Raw genomic sequence first — 21,025 nt, forward strand, 5'->3', positions numbered from 1 at the left:
CACATTCATCCAGAGCCTGACAAACTCACTGAATGAAAAATAGTTTGATTTGATACAAATTCAATTGAAACTTTAATTTACCAACCAATTTACCACCTGTTAAACTCATTTAGATGCAGCTAATTGAATGCATGAGAATTAAACACCAGGGTTCAAACCTAATTCTGTAACAGATGCACAGCACTAAGGCATTGGTTGGGACAAATAAAATCAGCCCTTATTGTGCTCTTAATGAAATTAGGATCAGAATTCAAATCAGGTCCATTATCATGGTCTTATATGACATGGAAGTTATTGTTTTGTGGCAGCACTACGGTGCAAAGATATTAAATAACAAAAAATTACAAAATGAATAAATGGTGCAAAAATAGCGACGTAGTGTTTACAAGTTCACTAACTGTTCGGACATCTGATGGTGGGGGGGAGAAAGCTGTTCCTAAATCATTGAGATTAGGTATTCAGGTTCCTGTATCTCGTCACTGACTGTAGTAATGAGAAGAGAGCATATCCTGGATAGTAAAGGTCCATAGTAATGGTTACTGCTTTCCTGAGACACCACATCTCGAAGATATCCTCAGAGGTGGGAAGGGTCTTGCCTGTGATGGAGCTGGCTGAGTCAATTCTGATCCTATGCATTGGAGCCTCCGTAGAGGGCTGCGATGCAACCAGCCAGAATACTCCTCACAGTACAGCTGTAGACGTCTTTACTGACATAGCAATCCTCTTCATTCCTAATGAAGTGGAGCCACTGGCAAACCTTTGTCATGATTACATCAATGTGTTGGCTGCAGGACAGATCCTCTGAGATGTTGATATCCAGCAAACTGCTTACGTCTTATGTGCTGACTCTCTCAGTGAGGGCTGGTGTGCATTCTCCTGGCTTCCCCTTCCTTAAACCTGCAGTTAACTCATTGGTCTTACTGACTTTGAGGGCAAGATTGTTGTTACATCACTCAACAGTATCTCACTCTCGTACAACTCCTTATTGCCATCATTTAACATTCACATTTAAGCTATTGTGTGGAGTTTGAATAAACATCCTTTTAATTTATTCATACTTTGTCCTTTGCACACTAATTGTTGGCTTTGGCCAATATACACATTTAGAAATATGATGGCAGAATATAGCATTAATGGTAAACTCCTGGCAGTGTGGATGATCAGAGGGATCTTAGGGTCTGTATGCATTGGCCTTCATCAACCATGGGATTGAGTTTAAGAGCCAAAAAGTAATGTTGCAGCTATATAGGACCCTGGTCAGACCCCACTTGGAGTACTGTGCTCAGTTCTGGTCGCCTCACTACAGGAAGAACGTGGAAACCATAGAAAGGGTGCAGAGGAGACTTACAAGGATGTTTCCTGGATTGGGGAGCATGCCTTATGGAAACAGGTTGGGGGAACTCGGCCTTTGTTCCTTGAAGCTACAGAGGATGAGATGTGATCTGATAGACGTATACAAGATAATGAGAGGCATTGATCGTACAGATAGTCAGAGGCTTTTCCCAGGGCTGAAATGGCTAGCATGAGAAGGCACAGTTTTAAAGTGTTTGGAAGTAGGTACAGAAGAGATGTCAGGGGTAAGATTTTTATGCAGTGAGTGGTGAGTGCATGGAATTGGCTGCCGGAAGTAGTGGTGGAAGCAGAGATGAAAGGGTCTTTTAAAAGACCCCTGGATGGATAAATGGAGTTTAGAAAAATAGAGGATTATGGATACGTCTAGGTAATTTTTAAGGTAAGGACATGTTTGGCACAGCTTTGTGAGCTGAACAGCCTGTATTGTGCTGTATGTTTTCTATGTTCTATATTCTAGAAGGGAGGGAGGCAGAAGAAAGGAAATTATGCTTCTATGTTTCTAAGAATGAAGATTTGTTTGAAGTAATAATACAGAAGTATGGCAATTTCCTGCAGCAAATGTGTAAGTAAGTTTATTTAGAAGAATTGTATGTGACTTTCTTCAAGAATAAATAACAGGGTTACCATCTCCACACACCACTCCCAGCAATCCCCTCCCAAATAAGAAAAAGTGTGAATTCCATTCTCATTTAAATTAGCTCCACGAAACGTCAATGACACTATGGTTCGATACTCTTTCCTTTTTAACTTTTCAGCCTGCACTGCAGAGTTTTATTAATGGTTAGTCGATTCCTTTTCCTCTCTTCCCCATCTTGCCATATGTGTAGCTATTTAACTGTAAACAGAAATTGAAATTAAAGCATTATCTAAAATTAGGAGCAACATTTTAATGGAATATGAAGTAGTTATGGGATTATACCCGTGCATTTCATAAATTATCCTTAATTTTTCATCATGTTTATCTTAAAGACCATTCTTTATCTTGTCTCTCTACGGTAGAAGTTCAAATTTGCAGGAATGGAAATTATCCACTTGCAACAAGTGTCACTTTTGTGTTAACTACAGCTCTAATGATCAGAGTATCAGAGAACCTGACTAACCTGCATGTGTTGTACTGTAAAATTTCCACTATACTTCCACTATAACTTGAAAATCTATGAGTATTTTAGGAGTTACATAAAGATTATTTTCTTTATATTTCTTCTGAAGAAAAATTGTGACATTATACATTGTGTATGACAACCAGAAATAACGATGTTTTGGAGTTTTGATGGCAAAAAAAAAATGCTCCTTTCACAACTTAAAAAAACTGAAATGTCAGTTTTTCAAGCCTAACTGATAGCTAGGGAGTTAATAAGGGGAAATTGTGATCACTTTGAATCAAAATTGCAATGATTGCGTAAACAAGTTAAAATAGTTGAGATACAAAAATATAGTTAATTTCATTGGTTCTGATGGTATTGATCCAGAGGTACTTTAGAAGTCAGGAATGAGTCATAAAACCTGTTGAGGCATAAAGCTTAGTGGTTATTAGATCAAGTAAAATATTTCAAAGTTTGCTGATAGTGCAAATCCTGCTGGCAATGCGGACTATCATAAGAGGTCTTAGAGAGACTTTTCTGGATTTTAACAGGTTAAATTAATAGATGATGACATTGTAGAAAAAATAAAGTCAAAGACAAGACATTGTGGTATGCAGAAGTACATGTATGTACGGGCACAATGAAAAACTTACTTGCAGCAGCACCATAGGCACAGAGCATCAAAACATAGCACTCACAAGAGAAAAACATGAAATAGATATTAATTATGCAAATTTATACAAAAGAAACACAATCGGAACAACAAAAAAGTCTACTGCAGTGTAAAATGGTCTGTTACATGGTCGGCAACAATGAATATCGAATTGAGTCAGGTTTTATAAACAAACATAAACATTTATTGAACTCTGCTCAACAAAAGTGAAAAGTAAACAAACAACTAACTTAACCGGAAGTTAACTGTTGTATGGCAATTTAACAAACCGCCAAACTCTGGAATAGTTCTTAAAGTGGTAAATTCGAACACAGTCTTAAAGTGATAAATTGAAAAGTCCACGTGATTTATACAGTCAGTACAGAGAGTCCTCCATGAAACCTGATTTCTTCGAAGAGGTGACATTACTGTTGATCCCAGCCGAGTGATGCCTTGTCCAAAGGATTTATGACGAATGAAATAAAACAGCTTTTTGCTGGACGGTGAATACTGCACAAATCTTCCTGATCTTGCAGGAGTTATCTCAGATGCAGGTCACTATTCCTGAACGAAGATTCAATAAGGTCGAACCTTAATAAAACTGCCCAACGACACCAACTTTACTCAATTCTTTGGGTTCCCATACTTTAGTAAGGTCTTCACTCTCCAATGCTAGACTGTAGAGGTAAAACAATGGTACAACAAACAAAAACTGGCAGCAGTTGGCAAAACTGCCAGCAACAACCTTGGCACCTTAAAATAGAAAGTAAAACTCCACTTAAAAACGAAACTGCATCATGAGATGAATATGCAGCAAACCTGACTAACCAACTAATGAACTAACTGCGTGACAACACGAATTTCCCCTTATATACCCGTTGGAATATGCCATCACGTGACCTCACACCGGTGGGGAAATTACATCACCCCACCATCATAAGACAATTACATCATGCTCACAAAATGCTCAATTACATAATGGTCATAAGACAGTCACAAGATACCTATGGGGTATGTAACAGGTCATAGTTTTGCTCTACTGAGGCAATGATTAGGGCAATGGGGAACCCTATGTAGGAGAGTGTTATGGTCCAGTCCGAAGCCCGCATTCCGGGTCTTGATCCGGTCCGCAGACTCCGGACTCTGGGTCTTGTAGCCATCCCTCCATTCGCCCTTGAGCCGAATTAGTCACACCTGTGGATTATCTTGGCTTGTTGGGGCTCAGGGAGGCACACCTGATGCCCATCAGCTGGCGGTGTATATAGGGGGCTCTGGGACTGAGTGGAGTTGGGGGTTGTCCTGTTTATCCTACTTGCCCTGGCTTGGAGTACCCATTGTTAAAGATGAGTTCTTTGAGTAAGTCTGGCAGTTGCCCTGGACCAAGTTCCCTTCTTATTGCTTGCCTCCGTTGGGCAAGCCTGGCCAGAATGCTGTTGCCCAGTGGGGGGACTCTGCCCCTTCCTACCCCTTGTGGCTGACGGGTTGTGCCCGCAACCTACCCAGGTGCTCTGTGACCTGCCCAGGCCCCCATGTTCCTGCCTGGGAGGTCTGGGCCCTGCCTACGAGTTATGTGGCCCACCCAGAGGTATCTGCCCCTCTCCTATCTCTCGCTGCTGACGGGTTGTGCCCTGCAACCTGCCCAGGCCCCCGTGTTCCTACCTGGGAGGTCTGGGCCCTGCCTTGGAGTTATGCGGTCCTCCCAGTGAACTCCTAGACCCCACCTGAACTCTGGGATCCTGCCTTGCCTGCCTGAAATCTGGGATCCTCCTGCCTGCCTGAACTCGAAGACTCTCTCGGAACCCCAGAATCACCTTGAACGTCACGTCCCTCATGCACACCACAGTCAGCACATCTTGTCTATTGTTTAGTTGTTCCTGTCCTGCCCCTAGTCCTTCAGTGCCTGTGTCCTGCAGTTGGGTCCAGCCTCCTGTCCCCTTATGATAAAGAGATGTGAGACCATTCTCTTGGTAGAAAATAGAAAGATTAAATATTGAAAAAATGGTGGAATATTACATGGTTGCTCTTCCATACATATTAATTCATCCAAGTACAGTGAACAATGGTGAAAACAAATATGTTGGCCTTTATCACAAATTATTTTGAGTGAAAGAGCAGAACCATCTTTCTCCAATTATATGGAGCTTGGTGATGTGCATCTAGAGTACTGTAGCAACATCTTGTATCCCTTCTCAAGGAAGGATACACATTCAATAGAGGGAGTGCAGCAAATCATTACCAATTTGATTGCTGGGATGCTGGATTTTGTCTCTGAAAAGAAATTAACAAAGCTGTTTTCATATTCTCTGGGGTTGAGAGTGATGAGATGAGATTTCTTTGAAACATTCAAAATGATTATGGTGCGTGACAATTTAAGTGAATGAATAATGTTTCCCCAATGAAGATTTGTTGGAAATTGGGGTTACAATCTTGCAATAAAGGATCAGTCATTCATGGTGGTGTTGAAAAGAAATTCAAAGGTAGAGAATCTTTAGAATTCCCTACCCAAGAGACCTTTGGAGACTCATTCACAGAGTACCTTTAGATCAAAGTCTGAAAGGATTTTAGACTTTGAAGAAATCAAAGGATGTGGGTTGGTGTGAGAAAATAGCACTGTGTAAATGATCAACCACGACCAAATTAAATGGCAGAGCAGATCAGGAGCAAACCCCCTCAGAAGCTACCACTCTTTCTGTTAAACTCCAGTTTAGGAGCTATTGACATTCAAGACTAAAGAGGAAAGAAGGGCTGGACATCATGTCATAGTTTGCAAGTATAGAAAACTGAAGGGAGAGAGTGGCTCTTTCAGAAATAAGGAACATTTTGCTGCTCATAGTGCATCATTGTGTAACTGAGGTTATTGAGGCTCTTCGTGCAGAGATACCATTCTATCTCATTTCGCCCTGCTGGAAACAGGAACATGGAGTCAATCCAATTGCAGCTCTGTCACCAGGTTTCCACTGACTTCACACATGTTCAGCAGGGCGTAGAATTAAAGCAATCTGTACAAGAATTAGAAAGGAGATGGTGGTTTTTATTTTATCCAGAGTGTGGCAAGGGTTTGGAACTCACTGCCTGAATGAATGGCAGAGTCAGAATCCCTCAGTACAATTAGGAAATCCCAAAACGATCATGAACTGCAGAGTTATGTATTAAGCCCTGTGCATAGGAATAAGTTGTGCTGTTCCTTTTCACAGGACAAAGGCACAAAGTTGTGAATGGTCACCTTCCATGCCATAATCTTCCTCTGATTCTTTGAGCTGTGAAACCACAGGTAGTTTTCTAACTCTAAACCAGATATTAGTCTGATCCTTTCATTATTCTAAGAAAGATCATTTCATGAAGAATTTGTTGGTTGTTCTCTCCACTGCTAACTTTGCTAAACACTGCTTAAATACCATCTATATGTCCACTGTTGTTGGTAAAATCTTTTATGGTAATAAGGAGGCATACAGAAATAATCTAGCTGATAGTGTCACAATAGCAACCTTGCACTAAACATCTGTAAGATCAGGGAACTAATTGTAAACTTCAGGAAGGAGAAGTCAGGAGTACACACACCAGTCCTAACTGAAAGCTCAGCGGAAGCAAGGATGGGCAGACTTATCTTCCTAGACATTAACATCTCCGAGGATATTTCTTGGTCAAACACATTGATGCAATCATGATGAGGGCAAACTAGCATCTCTGCTTCTATAGAAATTTAAGGTTTTGCTCTTTATTTATTTTTGAAACTTAAAGTAATTTTTATATCTTTGCACTGTATTGTTACCATAAAACACTTTCATGTCACATAAATCAACAATAATAAAACTGATTCTGTCTCTGATCCTATGGTGATCATACATTTTCACTGTTTCCTTCTTCAACTGTTTGTTCTGGTTCCAGTTTTTGTGAATCTAGGAATGAGATAGGGCTGGGATGTGGTGTGGAGATGCATGATATCACTTCCTACCGCCTCTCCCTCAGAACAGGTGGGTGGATCAGAGGCATTGAAATTAGAGAAGGGAGATCAGGAAGACAAATAATAGATTCCAACAGTTACCTCAGTACTATTAGTGTTCATGGGCACTGCAATGTTATTTTAATGCTGTATATCAATGATTTAGATGATAGAATAGATTACTTTGTTGCCAGCTTTGCAGATGAATCGAAGATTGGTGGAGGGGTAGGTACTGTCGAGGAAACAGGAAGGCTGCAGAAGGCCTTAGAAGAATGGGCAAGAAAGTGGCAAAAGAAATAAAATATTGGAAAATGCATGGCCAAGCATTTTGGTAGAAGAAATAAATGTGCAGACTGATTTTCTAAACAGGGAGAAAATCCAAAAATCTGAGATGCAAAGGGACTTGGGAGTCCTTATGAAGAACACCCTGAAGGTTAACTTGCAGGTTGAGTCAGTGGTGAGGAAGGCAAATGCAATGTTACCATTCATTTCATGATGTCCAGAATATTAGAGCAGGGATGTGATGCTGAGGCTTTATCAAGCACTGGTGAGGCTCACCTTGAGTATTGTGTACAGTTTTGGCCTGCTCATCTTAGAAAAGATATACTGGCATTAGAGTGGGTTCAGAGGAGGTTCACAAGGATGATTCTGGGAATGAAATGGTTATCACATGAGGAACACTTGATAGCTTTGGGTCTGTACTCACTGGAATTTAGAAGAGTGGGGGGGATATGAATGGTAGAGAGCATTTTCACCAGTTGCATCCCAGTCTTGTATGGGGGCTCCAATGCACAGGATTGCAAGGAGTTGCAGAAGGTTTTAAACACAGCCAGCTCCATTACTGGCACAACCCTCTCCATCACTGAGGACACCTTCATGACACATCATGAGGTTAAGAATAAAGCACCCAATACCAAGGCTCCTCTTGATCCAGGATATGCCTCTTTTCATCACTATCACTTGGGAGGAGGTATAGGATTGAGAAGGCATCCACAAGTCATCTGCGGCTTAGTGAATGGCCACAGGTTACTTGTTTACTGAAACCATCATAAGTCTTCTGCTGAATTTGCCATGGCGATATAATACAACACCTCGACATCAATATGTTGTGTTCATTCACTGATAACTAATGATGAGACTTGAAGGCAGGAGACAGAACAAAGCCGAAACGTGAAATAATGTTTTATTCAGTAATACCATGCAGCTACAAAAATCTCAAAGTTCAAATGTACATCCGAAAATATGACTATTTAAAATGTTTACCCAAGAACATTCAAGACATTGATAAGAACAATGATCAATCAGTGAAAGTCAGCCTGGGATGGGTAGTCAAATAGGCATTGGTTGTTTTGGCTCACAGTAACAACTTGTTAGCAATGTTCTTAACATCCTTGTTTAGTTCAGCTTTGAAGTCTGTGATTCTAGAATACCTTTATATGGACACTTCTTCAGGCTAAATGTTTAGGTTAGGAATTTCAATGCCAAACTCTAATTCTGTTTTAACTTTTCTAATCTGAAATTAATTTCATATATTTTTAGTTTTTCCATGTCTTCTTTCCATATTGTAATAGATCTTCATAAGCCTGTGATTTAATGCACTTTTATCACTTGCTAAGTTGTTTTTGAGGTTCTAGGGTGTGGGATTGGACTTGCCTTAACCCTAGTAACAGATCTACCTTCCAAAACAACATTAATGAAGTGCTTTTAGAATAGGTGGTCATTTATGGTATTCCTGCAATTTCTGCTACTGATGATTTTGTGGCTCCAGGCATTAGAAACGTTATGTCAATTATCTGATTGGCATAACAAGATTATAATTTATCATCTCTGCATTACTAGCCAGAACATAATCATCAATAAACCAAGTCTTGAAATCACTTGCTCATATTTTCAAGTTTGGAAGGAATTTTAATATTTTTCAAAACTGACCTATTTATGAATTAAATGGAAAATTGCGCTGTTCAGGCAGGTGTATTAAATGTTACAAAGAAAAGTTCTGCACTCAGATCATTGGTTAAATGACTTTTGCTAAGTGATATATATGAATATTAAACTGCAGAACTGGAACTTCTCACTTTTAAGTGTAGCAACCCACAGCAGAATGGCAGATGTTCAGCAGAGTAGATAAAGGACTAGGCAAGCAATAGTGATAGGGGACTTGACAGTCAGGGACACAGATCAGCATTTCTGTGGCTGCAAGCAAGACTCGGAGATGCTTTGTTGCCGTCCCTGTTGCAAGGGCCAAGAATGTCTCTGAGGAACGTGGGACATTCTGAAAGTGAAAGGCAAGCAGTAGGACTCATGTTCTCTATTGGAACTAACTAATTGTAAGACAGGAAGAGAGATGAGGGCCTGTAAAAACATTGTAAAGAAGTGGGTAGAAAGTTAAAAGAACAGAAATGTGTGGGTTGCAATCTCAGGATTGGCACATGGTAGCAAGGCAAACATAGAAAGATAGTACATTTGAATGTGTGGTTAAAGAGCTGTTGCAAAGGGATGAGTTTCTGGCACATAGATCATTGGGCTCTCTTCCAGGGCTGGTGGGACCTGCACAAGGACTGGTTGTAAGTAAACTGGAGGGCAACACTATCCTCCCAGGGAGATTTGCTAAAGCTGAATAGCAGGGTTTATACTAGCATAATGAGCGGTTGAAAGACATAGACTTATTAGGGATAGTTAGCATGGCTTTATGTGAGAGAGGTCATGTCTTTGACAAACTATTTGAGGTGTCAAAGGTTACTGATGAGGGTAGGGACCTCAGTAAAACATTTAATCATGATAGGTTGATCCAGAAGATTAAGACAGATGGGATCTATGGAGACTTGCTGAATTATACTAAATATTGACTTGAAGACGGAGGTTAATGATGAATAAGTCCCATTCAGATTTGAGGTGTTCAGGGTTTCAGGCAGGGATCAGGAACTTTTGTTGTTTCTGATGATCTGGACAAAAATTTAGGTGGGCTAATTAGGTTGACAATGTAAGAGTTTGTTGAGCTATAGATGATGAAGTAGGTAATCAAAAGATACAGAAGGACATAATTCAATTGTGAATATGGGCAGAGGAGTGGCAGATGGAGTTTAATCCAGACAATTGAAAGGTGATGAATTTTGAGAGATCAAGTGCAAGAGGGAAGCATACAGTAAATGGCAGGACTGTCAGGATCATTAACATACAGAGGGATCCTAGGGTGCAAGTCCACAGTTCACGGAAACTTACAACACAAGTAGATATGGTGGTCAACAATATTCTGCATGCTTGCCTTTATTTGGCAGGATATTGAGTACAGAATTTGGGAAGTCATACTGCAGCTGATCAACTGACTGAAGTGTTCACCAATATCTTAAACCCGTCGCTTTGGCAGTCTGAGATACCCACTTGCTTCAAGTAGGCTTCAATTATAGACATGGTTAACAAGAAAGTGGTAACCTGCCCAAATAATCATTGTCTATTAGCACCTACATCCACTGTGATGAAGTCCCTTGAGAGGTAGGTGATGAAACATATCAACTCCTGCCTGAGGAGCAACTTGGATTGCTCTAATTTGCCTAATGTCACAACATGTTCATAGCGGTTGCTATTTCATTGGCTATTCACTCAACCCTGGAACATCAGGACAGCAAAGGTGCTGACAACAAGATGCTCCTTATAGACTACAGCTCAACATTGAACACTATCATCCTCTCAAAACTAATCAATAAGCTTCAGAACCTTAGCCTCAATATCCCCACGTGCTTTTGGATTCTCAATTTTCTCACTTGCGGCCCCAGTCAGTTTGCAGCAACAGCATCTCCTCCACATTCTTGATCAGCACCAGGTGTATCACAAGGTTGTGTGCTGAAGTTACACTTATGGCTGTGTAGCTAAGCACAGCTCCAATGCCATATTTAAGTTTGTTAATGACAGCAATATTCATGGCTGAATCAAAGGTGGTGATGAATCATCATATAGGAGGGAGACTGAAAGTTTGGCTGAGTGGTGCCACAACAACCTCTCCCTCAATGTCAGCCAGATCAAGCAGCTGATTATTAACTTTAGGAGGAGTCCTTGAGATAGTCCTCATTGGAGTATTAGAGGTGGAGAGGATCAGCAACTTTAAATTCCCTGATGTTATTATTTCAGAGGATCTGTTCTGGACCCAGCATGTAAATGCCATTACAAAGAAAGCACGGCTTCACCTCTATTACCCTAAAAGTTTGTTTAGATTAGGTATTTCATCTAAAACTTTGACGAACTTCTAAGGCTGTGTAATGGAGAGTATATTGACTGGCTACATCACAGCATGGAATGCAAACATCAATGCCCTTGCAAAAAGTTTTCAATGTGACCCAGTCCATCATGGGTAAAATCCTCCCCACCATTGAACACATCTACACAGAACGTTGTTGCCGGGACATCCATCATCAGGGACTTCCACCACCAAGGCTTTGCATTACTCTCACTGCTGGAATCAGGAAGAAGGCACAGGAACCGTAGGACTTACACCATCATTTTCCAAAACAGTTATTGCGCCTCAACCATCAGGATTTTGAGCCAGTGGGTATAACTTTACTCAACTTCATTGGCCCCATTACTGAACTGTTCCCACAAACTATGGACTCACTTTCAAAGACTCTTCATTTCATGTTCTGCAAATTTATCATTTACTTATTTATTGTTTTTTTTCTTTTGTATGTGCACAGTTTGTTGTTTTTTGCACATTGGCTGTTTTTCCGTCCTTTTGGGTATAGTCTTCCGTTGATTCTATTATGTTTCTTGAATTTACAGGACATGCCTACAAAAAAAAGTCTCAGGGTTGTACATGATGACATATATGTACTTTAATAATAATTTTACTTTGAACTTTGAGCAGCATAAAAGATTGGTTTGGAGTGTTATATACAGTTCTGTTCACCACATTATAGAAAGTATTAGGAGAGTGCAAAAGAGGTTCACCAACATTTTTGCCTAGATTAGAGAGTATTAGCTGTAAAAATGGGTTGGACAAACTTGGACTGTTTTCTCTGGAGTGTGAGAAGTGAAGATTCAAACAGAAGTAAATATAATTATAAGAGGCATAGATAGAGTAGATAATCAGTTTTTCCCCCTATGGTGGAAAACTTTAATATTAGAAGGTATAGATTTATTGTGAGGTGGGAGAGTTTAAAGCAGATTTGTAAGACACATTTTTTTCACACAGTAGATTGGTTAGGTACCTGGGTTGTGCTGCCGGAGGAAGTGGTTGAAGCAGATATGATTTTAATATTTAGGGAACATGAGTTTTACAGTTCTTGTTACATGCACATGCAAGTCAACTCTTTGAGTGATTATGCAGAAAGTTTGAAGTTAATAACTCAACTCCCTCTACCTTAGGCCATAAACTTATTAACTTATCTGTGGACACTTTCTGGAGGTTCAAGATCCGTATGCTCCACAACCGCAGGACTAAGTGTGTAAATGTAGGAGGGGACTATGTTGAACAATAAATGTGCTGGGTTTTCTAAAATTGACTCCTTCTATCTTAGGCCACAAACTTATCAATCATCACTCATATATCTATTCATAGTTTTCATGTCAATCTTCTAGAGCTACAGTATTTTCAGAGAATGGAATTATGTTCACTGCCATAGTAAATTCAAAATAGTTGCCTTTTAAATGGAATCAACAATTTCAATCAAAACCACCTATGTTTCAACATTAATTTATCCTCAGATACCAATTCAAAGGTCTCTTAATAACTGAGTTTTAAAATTTGCCATGAAAAGTGACTTGAAAAGGCCAGAAAAATGCTTCTTATCCTGGTTTTATAGAAAAGTGGTCCTGAGGTCAATTGAATTACACTGAATCATAGTGATGGAATAAACTGTGCAGGTATGAGTTTGTTCCAGGAATAGGGTGATATTGCCATTAACTATTAGAGAAAATTGGAAATTGCTCAGTACTTTTCCACAGGGACAGTTCAAGCAAAATAGACTGGAATGTAAAGCATAGAACACATTGAAAACAGAAAGGTAAGCAGATACAAACACGTAAACAGATAATTAACTTCCACACTTGGTGTATTTATTGCAAGCTGTATCTAAAATTATTTTATTGTCAAGTGACAATAACCAATGATAGTTTTCTTGTTAGTTACTGTACATTGGTACCTTGATCAGTACCACATCCCATTATACTGATCTCTAATGACATTCTTGACCCAAGGGAGAAATACTTTCACTCAGAAATACTAGAAAACATCGATTAAAATTCTCAAATCACGCCAGTTTAGCAGCTAGTTGAACACTCAGATAGCTTACTAAACATGACAAAATTGTTCACATTTGCTCCGCCAGTTGCAGTACTGTACAACATTGGCACTCTGCCAATGAGTCCACAGTATTTAGTGACCCCTTTTAGAGCTGACTTGATTGGTTTTCTTATTTCCCGGAATGCTTTTTGAGTGCTAAGTGAAGTCAAATGTTCGAACAGGGTGAGAATTCATGACTGCTGGCTGGGTGGGGAATATCTAAAAAGGCATTCATATAAGTTGGATCAGCTGGTCAATTCAAGCAGATGTGCCCTGCTAGTCATTCACAGCATGCATTTGTTTGGCAGCTATGTTCCTGATCAAATAAACAGCCATTGTTGCAGAACTTGAGCTCACCAAAATATATCTATTATTACCACACATGCTTGCACATCATTTCATCAAAGAGCAAAGTTCAAGCTATAAGGCAAAAGACACACTGATTACACATTCAAGAGGGAAACAAACAGTATTGAGGGCAAATAGTGCAGTTAAACTAATTACAAACTTTAATTAAGCAAATAGAGTTTCTGTGCTGGTGCACCATAATGATTTTGCCCGCCTTACAAAATCAAATAGAAACAAAGTGAAAAACATTAAAGAGCCATTACTTAACTTAAAATCCATGGGATAGATTCTTAACCAGAGTGGGGTTTAGGTGGATGATTACTGCAGTATTTGTTTCCACTGTTAGAAACAACAGAAGTCACACTGTCCCAGATTTAAAAAGTACCGGACTATTTCTTCCCTGATCCAGACGTGAAGGGAGGAGGACACAATGGCAGTTAGAGGATGGAAATAGCTTTTCAAGTCAACAATTTCACAGTAATAGTGGTTAATCGATGGCTTAACTTGTCTCTGGTTTATGTCACATTTATCCAGCAGTCCACAGTTTGCATAAGAGTTCTTCACTTCTGAGGTCTAGAATGTCAAAACTGGGGATGAGCGTTAGTCTGCAGAGTTGACACATCCATAAACACTATTTAAAATTAAGTGTCCATTGGTTTTGAGCACTTTCAGTGTAACAGAATAATCAAGTACAGTGTACATGATATATGATTGATAGAGTGAATTTCCAAACATTTCCTAGTATCAATCATCTGAATATCACCTGCAGATTGCTGAGGAATTGGTGCTTTGCATAATGTTTAGGCAGTTCATTAGTACTGATGGTCAATTAATTACTTGCAAGAATTAGATTTCTGTATTTTAACAGTAGGTGACTTTTATATGCAGGTAGATCATTTAATAGCTCCAATTATTACAGAAAAAAATAGTCTGGGAAAATGTCAAATATGTTTTCATTTTTCATTTCATTTTTCAATCTTTTTTATTGATTTCCAACTAAAGAATATATAAATCGGAAAAGGAGTTTAACAAGTAGATAATATAAAAGACATATAAACAGCAACAGTAAAAACAAAAAGTATATAATATCAAAATCAGAAGTAAAATATTATGCTGGTATATATACAATGGTCAAAAAAAACTACAAGTCCTCATAACAATCATAAAAAATTGGAAATTTTATTGATGAGGAAAAAAAACCCACTAACTAAACTGAAACAAAAAACAACAAAAAAGAAAGAGACAAAAGGAAAGAAAAAGAAAGATTGGGCAGTCTAATTGAGGATAAAATTAGAACAAAATAGAGAGAGAAAAAAAAAGCACATCCTTCCAGTCATCTCTGAACCTTCACGGATAAGGATTTTCCCCAAAGAGAATAAAGAAAAATAAAGAAATAAAAATAAATTAAATCATGTGAAAATATTGAATAAAAGGTCACCAGATTTGTTCAAAATTAAAGAATGTATCAAACGTCTGGCTTCTAATTTTCTCCAAGCTTAGACATGACATAATGGAGGAGAGCCGTTAGAAAACAGTAGGCAGGTTAGATTCTTTCCAATGTAACAAAATGGCTCTCTTAGCCAGTAAAGTTGAAAAAGCTATCACATGTTGCGCAGAAGCAGACACTTTGCTTGCTTCCTCTGGAATAATCCCAAAAATTGCTGTAAATGGATTAGGTTGAACATCCATATCTATAACTTCAGATAATATTCCAAACACATCCCTCCAAAAATTATTTAAACTTACACATGACCAAAACATATGTGTTAGTGTAGCCATTTCTGCATTACATCTGTCACAAATAGGGCTTATATTCGGAAAAATATGCGTCAAATTATCTTTGGACATATGGGTCCTATTTATTATCTTAAACTGAATTAAGATATGGCATGTGCAGATAGATGAATTATTGACTAAATAATAAATTTTACTCCATTGGTTATCTGTGAGTGAATGTTGAAGTTCTACTTCCCAGGTACGTTGAACCCTATCATTAAGCGACATGTGAGCATTCATTAACTGTTTATAAATGATAGCTATTAATCGTTTTTGAAAAGGTTTAAACTGAAAAATAACATAAGCCAAATTTGAAGAGCAGGCCAAGGGGTAATTTGATAAAAAATCACGTAAGAAATTCCTAACCTGTAAATACCTGAAAAAATGTGTATTAGAGATATCATATTTATCCATTAACTGTGAAAAATACATTAAACAGTCTTGTAAAAACAAATCTAAATTTTTTCCCTTAATTTTCCATGTTAAAAAAGCCTTATCCAAAGTTGATGGTTTAAAAAAAGAAATTAGAATAAATATTACTAGAAAGTAAAAAATCATTTAATTCAAAAAATCTATGAAATTGAAACCAAATTTTTTAAGTATGTTTAACAATAGGGTTAAGGGCTTGTCTACCTATTCAGGAGAGCAAAAACGGAAGAGGAGCTCCTAATAAAGAAGCTAACGAAAACCCCATTACTGAATTTTCCTCCAACTGTACCCATGAAAGGCGATCTTAGTCGTCTATATCATAAATCCAAAAAGTAATATAACAAATATTAATTGCCCCATAATAAAATCTAAAGTCTGGTAAAGACAGTCCTCCATCTTTTTTTTTGATTTTTGCAATAAAAGTGTATTCACTGTAGAGCTTTTATTATTCCAAACATAAGATAAAATCAAAGAATCTATTTTATCAAAAAATGTTTTGGAACAAAAGAGGAAATTGCTTGAAATATGTATAAAATTTTCAGTAGAATAACCATTTTTATAGCATTTATTTGACCTATCAATGACATCGACATAGGTGACCATTTAGAAAGCACCTGTTGAGTATATTCAACTAAAGGGAAGAAATTATACCTATATAGGTCTTTAATTTTTTTTTTTTAATTTTGATACCAAGGTAAGTAAAATAGTTTTTGGCAATATGAAAAGGTATTTGATTATAATAATGAGAATGATTATTAATATGAAATAATTCACTTTTATGTAAATTAAGTTTATATCCAGAAAAAGTACCAAATTCCATAAATATAGATAACATAGAAGGAATAGATTTCTTAGGATTTGAAATGTAAACTAATAAATCATCAGCGTATAACGAAACCTTATGTAATTTATCTCCTCTCCTAATACCCAGCACAGAATTAGAATCCCTAAGAGCAATAACAAGTGGTTCTAAAGCCAAATTAAATAATAAAGGACTAAGGGGACAACCCTGACGGGTACCTCTATATAATCTAAAGTAAGGAGACTTTTGATTATTAATTAAAACCACAGCTACCGAGACATGATAAATCAATTTAATCCAGGAAATAAAGCCTGAACCAAAATTGAACCTCTTCAAAACCTGGAATAGATAAGGCCACTCCACCCTATCAAAGGCTTTCTCTGCATCCAAAGGTACAGTACATTCTGATTCTTTGGTTGAGGGGGAATAAATGATATTTAATAATCTTCAAATATTAAAATGTGAATACCTATTTTTAATAAATCCTGCTTGGTCGTTTGAGATAACATTAGGCAAGATAGTCTCAAGTCTATTTGCTAGAATCTTAGAGAGAATTTTAAAATCGACATTCAATAAAGAAATAGGTAGATAGGATACACATTTCAGTGGGTCTTTTCCTTTTTTTGGAATCAATGAAATTAGTGCTTCATAAAAGGTTTTAGGAAGGTTCCCAGAGGATGTAGAGTCGATAAACATTTGATGAAGATGTGGTATAAGCATTTCTTGAACGGTCTTGTAAAATTCTACCGTATAACTATCAGGTCCTGGAGCTTTACCTAATTGCATAGAGGATATAGCCTTGGCTATCTCCTCTTGTTTAATAGGTGCATCTAACATATCGGCATCTTGAATCGAAATTTGGGATATGTTTAACCTTTGCAAACATTAATTCATAGTCATAGTACTATCAGAGAATTCAGATTTATAAAGATTAGAATAAAAGTCCATAAATATTTTATTAATTTCGTAAGGATCTAAAGATTCTGTTCTATCTGGTCAGCGAATTTTTAAAGTCTGTTTTCTGACCAACCCAGCCTTTAACTGACCCACTAAAAATTTAGCAGATTTTTCCCCATGTATATAAAATAAACTTTTAGATTTAAAAATTTGCTGTTCAATAGGAAAGGTCAGAAGTAAATCATACTGTGATTGAAATTCGACCCTTTCTTTATATAGGTCTTCAGTAGGCTTAACTGAATACGCTTTATCTATCTGTTTAATTTTATTAATAAGCATTGACAATTCCGCTTTAGTTTTCTTTCTCAAGGCTGCTAAATATGAGATTATCTGTCCCCTAAGAAAAGATTTCAAGGTGTCCCATATAACCAGATTTAACATTCCTTCAATTGTATTAAATTCAAAAAATATAGAAATTTGCTCCTTAATAAAATTAACAAAAGCTGGATCCTGTAACAATACGGGGTTCAATCCCAACTGTGAGATTTTCAAAAATCTATCTGAAAGCTTAAGGGTTAACTTTAAAGGTGCATGATCTGAAAGTGCAATGATGTCATACGCACATTCAACAACAGAGTTTAGCAGACGTGTATCTAAAAAAAAGTAATCAATTCGAGAATATTTATGATGGACGTGTGAGAAAAAAGAGAAATCTTTATCATTGGGGTGTTTATATCTCCAAGTATTGACCAGGCTATATTCTAATAAAAAAGAGTTAATACAAGCTGCCACTTTATTTGGAAGCGACGGATTGATTGATGACCTGTCAATCGCCGGATTTAAACAACAATTAAAGTCACCACCCACGATCAGCTTATATCCATTGAGATTCGGTAACACTGAGAAAAGTTTCTTTAAAAAATCAGAATTATCTACATTAGGTGTGTATACACACACCAGAGCTACCTTTTGCTCACATAATAAACCAGTAACAATTAAATATCTTCCAATCGAATCACTAGTAGTATTAAGGTGTACAAAAGGTATTTTGGGGCTGTTATGAAGGATGAACAACTCTGATGGGCAGAAGAGTGCAGAGTCGCCAATGCCCTCCCCCACCTTTTGGAGAATCGCAAATCACTACTATTTTGATGCTGTTATCAAGGAAGTAAGAGAGACAAAAGGGACTCTGCCAGGGCAGTTGTCATTGATAACAGTTCATGAAAGTTAATGAGAGAGAGGCACAGCTAAGGTGGAATGTCTCATACTAACAAAAGAGAGCGGAACTATTGATTACTGCTATTGTCTTTTGGAGAAGGATTGTGTACTTGGTACTGTTCTATTCATTGAAACCCCTCAGGGGGCAACCAGCATGGGCTGGTTTGGTGGGTTACATCACCCTAACCTGATTGACACCTGAGACCCCGTGAGTGGGGATAAAAGTAAGGTCTGAGGTAACACCCCTTAGACGCACCAGGAGAAATGCTAGAGAGCAGCAGAAACCCATGAGACAGTGTGGGACATCGGAGACTGAACGAAGGGTCGGTAAATTTTAACACACAGTGTTTTGTAGCAAGACCGGTGGGGGCTTGTGTGTGTGTGTCCACCCTTGCCTGGGTGACGAGTCCGCCACGGAAGAATGGTCTAGCTCAAGGACAGAGGGGTCATACATGAATGGCCACAACAACAACGCATTGACAGAGCAAGATCGTAAAGGAAGGTTGGCAAGATGATAGCTATTACTGTTCGCACGTTCTCTCTCTCTCTCCAACAATCGAAACATCGACTAACAACTACCGCAGCCTGCATGAACAGAACTGAACTTTATATTTCCATCTGACAATTCATTATCCCCTAGACAATGATAGAGCTTGTTTCATTAGTGATTATTATTATACCCGCACTTTTAGGTTTAGAATTGCTAACGTATATTCTCTGTATATTCGCATTGATATTATTTTGTATATTTTTGCTAATAAATATTGTTGAAAATAGTATCACCAGACTCCAACGGACACTTCTATCTTTGCTGGTAAGACACCCAGTTACGGGGTTCGTAACAGGGCTAAGAAATATAGAAATGCCTCTTGTTTTTCTATCCAACAGTGAGTGAAATAAGGGCCCTTTCCAAAAGCGAAAACACCTGTCCTCATCCTGTTTTCATAAACGATTTTCTTGAGCAAAAATAATATCAGAATTAAGTGTTTTTAATTTCTTAAAAATCTTTTTATGCTTAATGGGATGATTGACACTGCTCCAATTCCAAGATATTATATTGATTTTATTAACATCCATGTTTAAAATTGAGTTTAATATTGTATAAAAGAAATGTTACGCAAGTACAGATTAAACCAAAAGGCACGGGTACAACCAGAAGGAGTGACGCATTTACGAAAAAGAAATCCATCAAAAGAACAGCCCAATCAAGAAAAGAACCTACTCCCCCTCCCCCCACCCAATAGATAGAAATGAAGGAACCGATAGGCTGGTCCCATGCTAACTAATAACCTTTGACCTTGTTCTCCATCTTGCAGCTGCGTATGAAAAAAAAAGCAAAAATCCCACGGAAAATAGCCATAATAAAAGGCACTAACAGAATTCAACTACTATAACATTATGCCTCACATTAATAAAAACATAATCAACAACAGCCATCTTAGAATCAGCTAAAGTAGCTTAAACATACATTCAAAAGAAGGAATAAATCCAGGCAAATAATGTTACAAACAATATTCTTTCTCTTGAAAAAGAAAAGTAATTGAGTATATATATATAAAAACAGATCTAAAACTATAAGTATTGAAGCAAATAAAAGAAATAAGAAGGTTAATACGCAACAGGTCCTACACGGACCTCTAAAATACAATACTATAAAGGTTCCCTACAAGGCAGTTATATATGTACTAATTATTAATAAGATAAAGAAAAAATTAAATCAACCATGTCCCATACCAGAGAATGAAAAGGTCTAACATGTACTTAACTCAAAAGCTCCATGAACAACTCATACAGCACATACTTCAAAATTGCCTATTGAGTAATCAGAGTAACTTTAATATTTTATTCAGTAGGCTTAACTTTAAGTTTTTTAATATACTCCCATCCCTCCAGAGGAGAGTAGATTCTCAATGATTGAGATTTTTCAGGAAAAATTATCAACTGTGCTGGAAAGCGAAGGGAGAGATTTAAATTTAATTTATGCATTTTACTCATAACTTCTCGATATTTCTTCCTGTCGGCAAAGATTTTGGGTGAATAATCTTCGACTATACGAATATGAGTTGAAATGAAGAATAATTTCCATTTCTTTCTGGCTTCTCGAAGAATAGCTTCTTTAGTTGTGTAATAATGCAAAGAAAGTACAACCGCTCGAGGATGTAATTTGGCTGAATGCCGAAAGAATGGAATTCTGTGAGCTCTGTCAATTGAGGGGCTAATTTCGAGGCTCTCATTGAAAAGTGAGTACAGCATATCTGAA

Source organism: Hypanus sabinus, chromosome 14 (genome assembly GCF_030144855.1).
Source record: "Hypanus sabinus isolate sHypSab1 chromosome 14, sHypSab1.hap1, whole genome shotgun sequence".
Classification (NCBI taxonomy): Eukaryota; Metazoa; Chordata; class Chondrichthyes; order Myliobatiformes; family Dasyatidae; genus Hypanus; species Hypanus sabinus.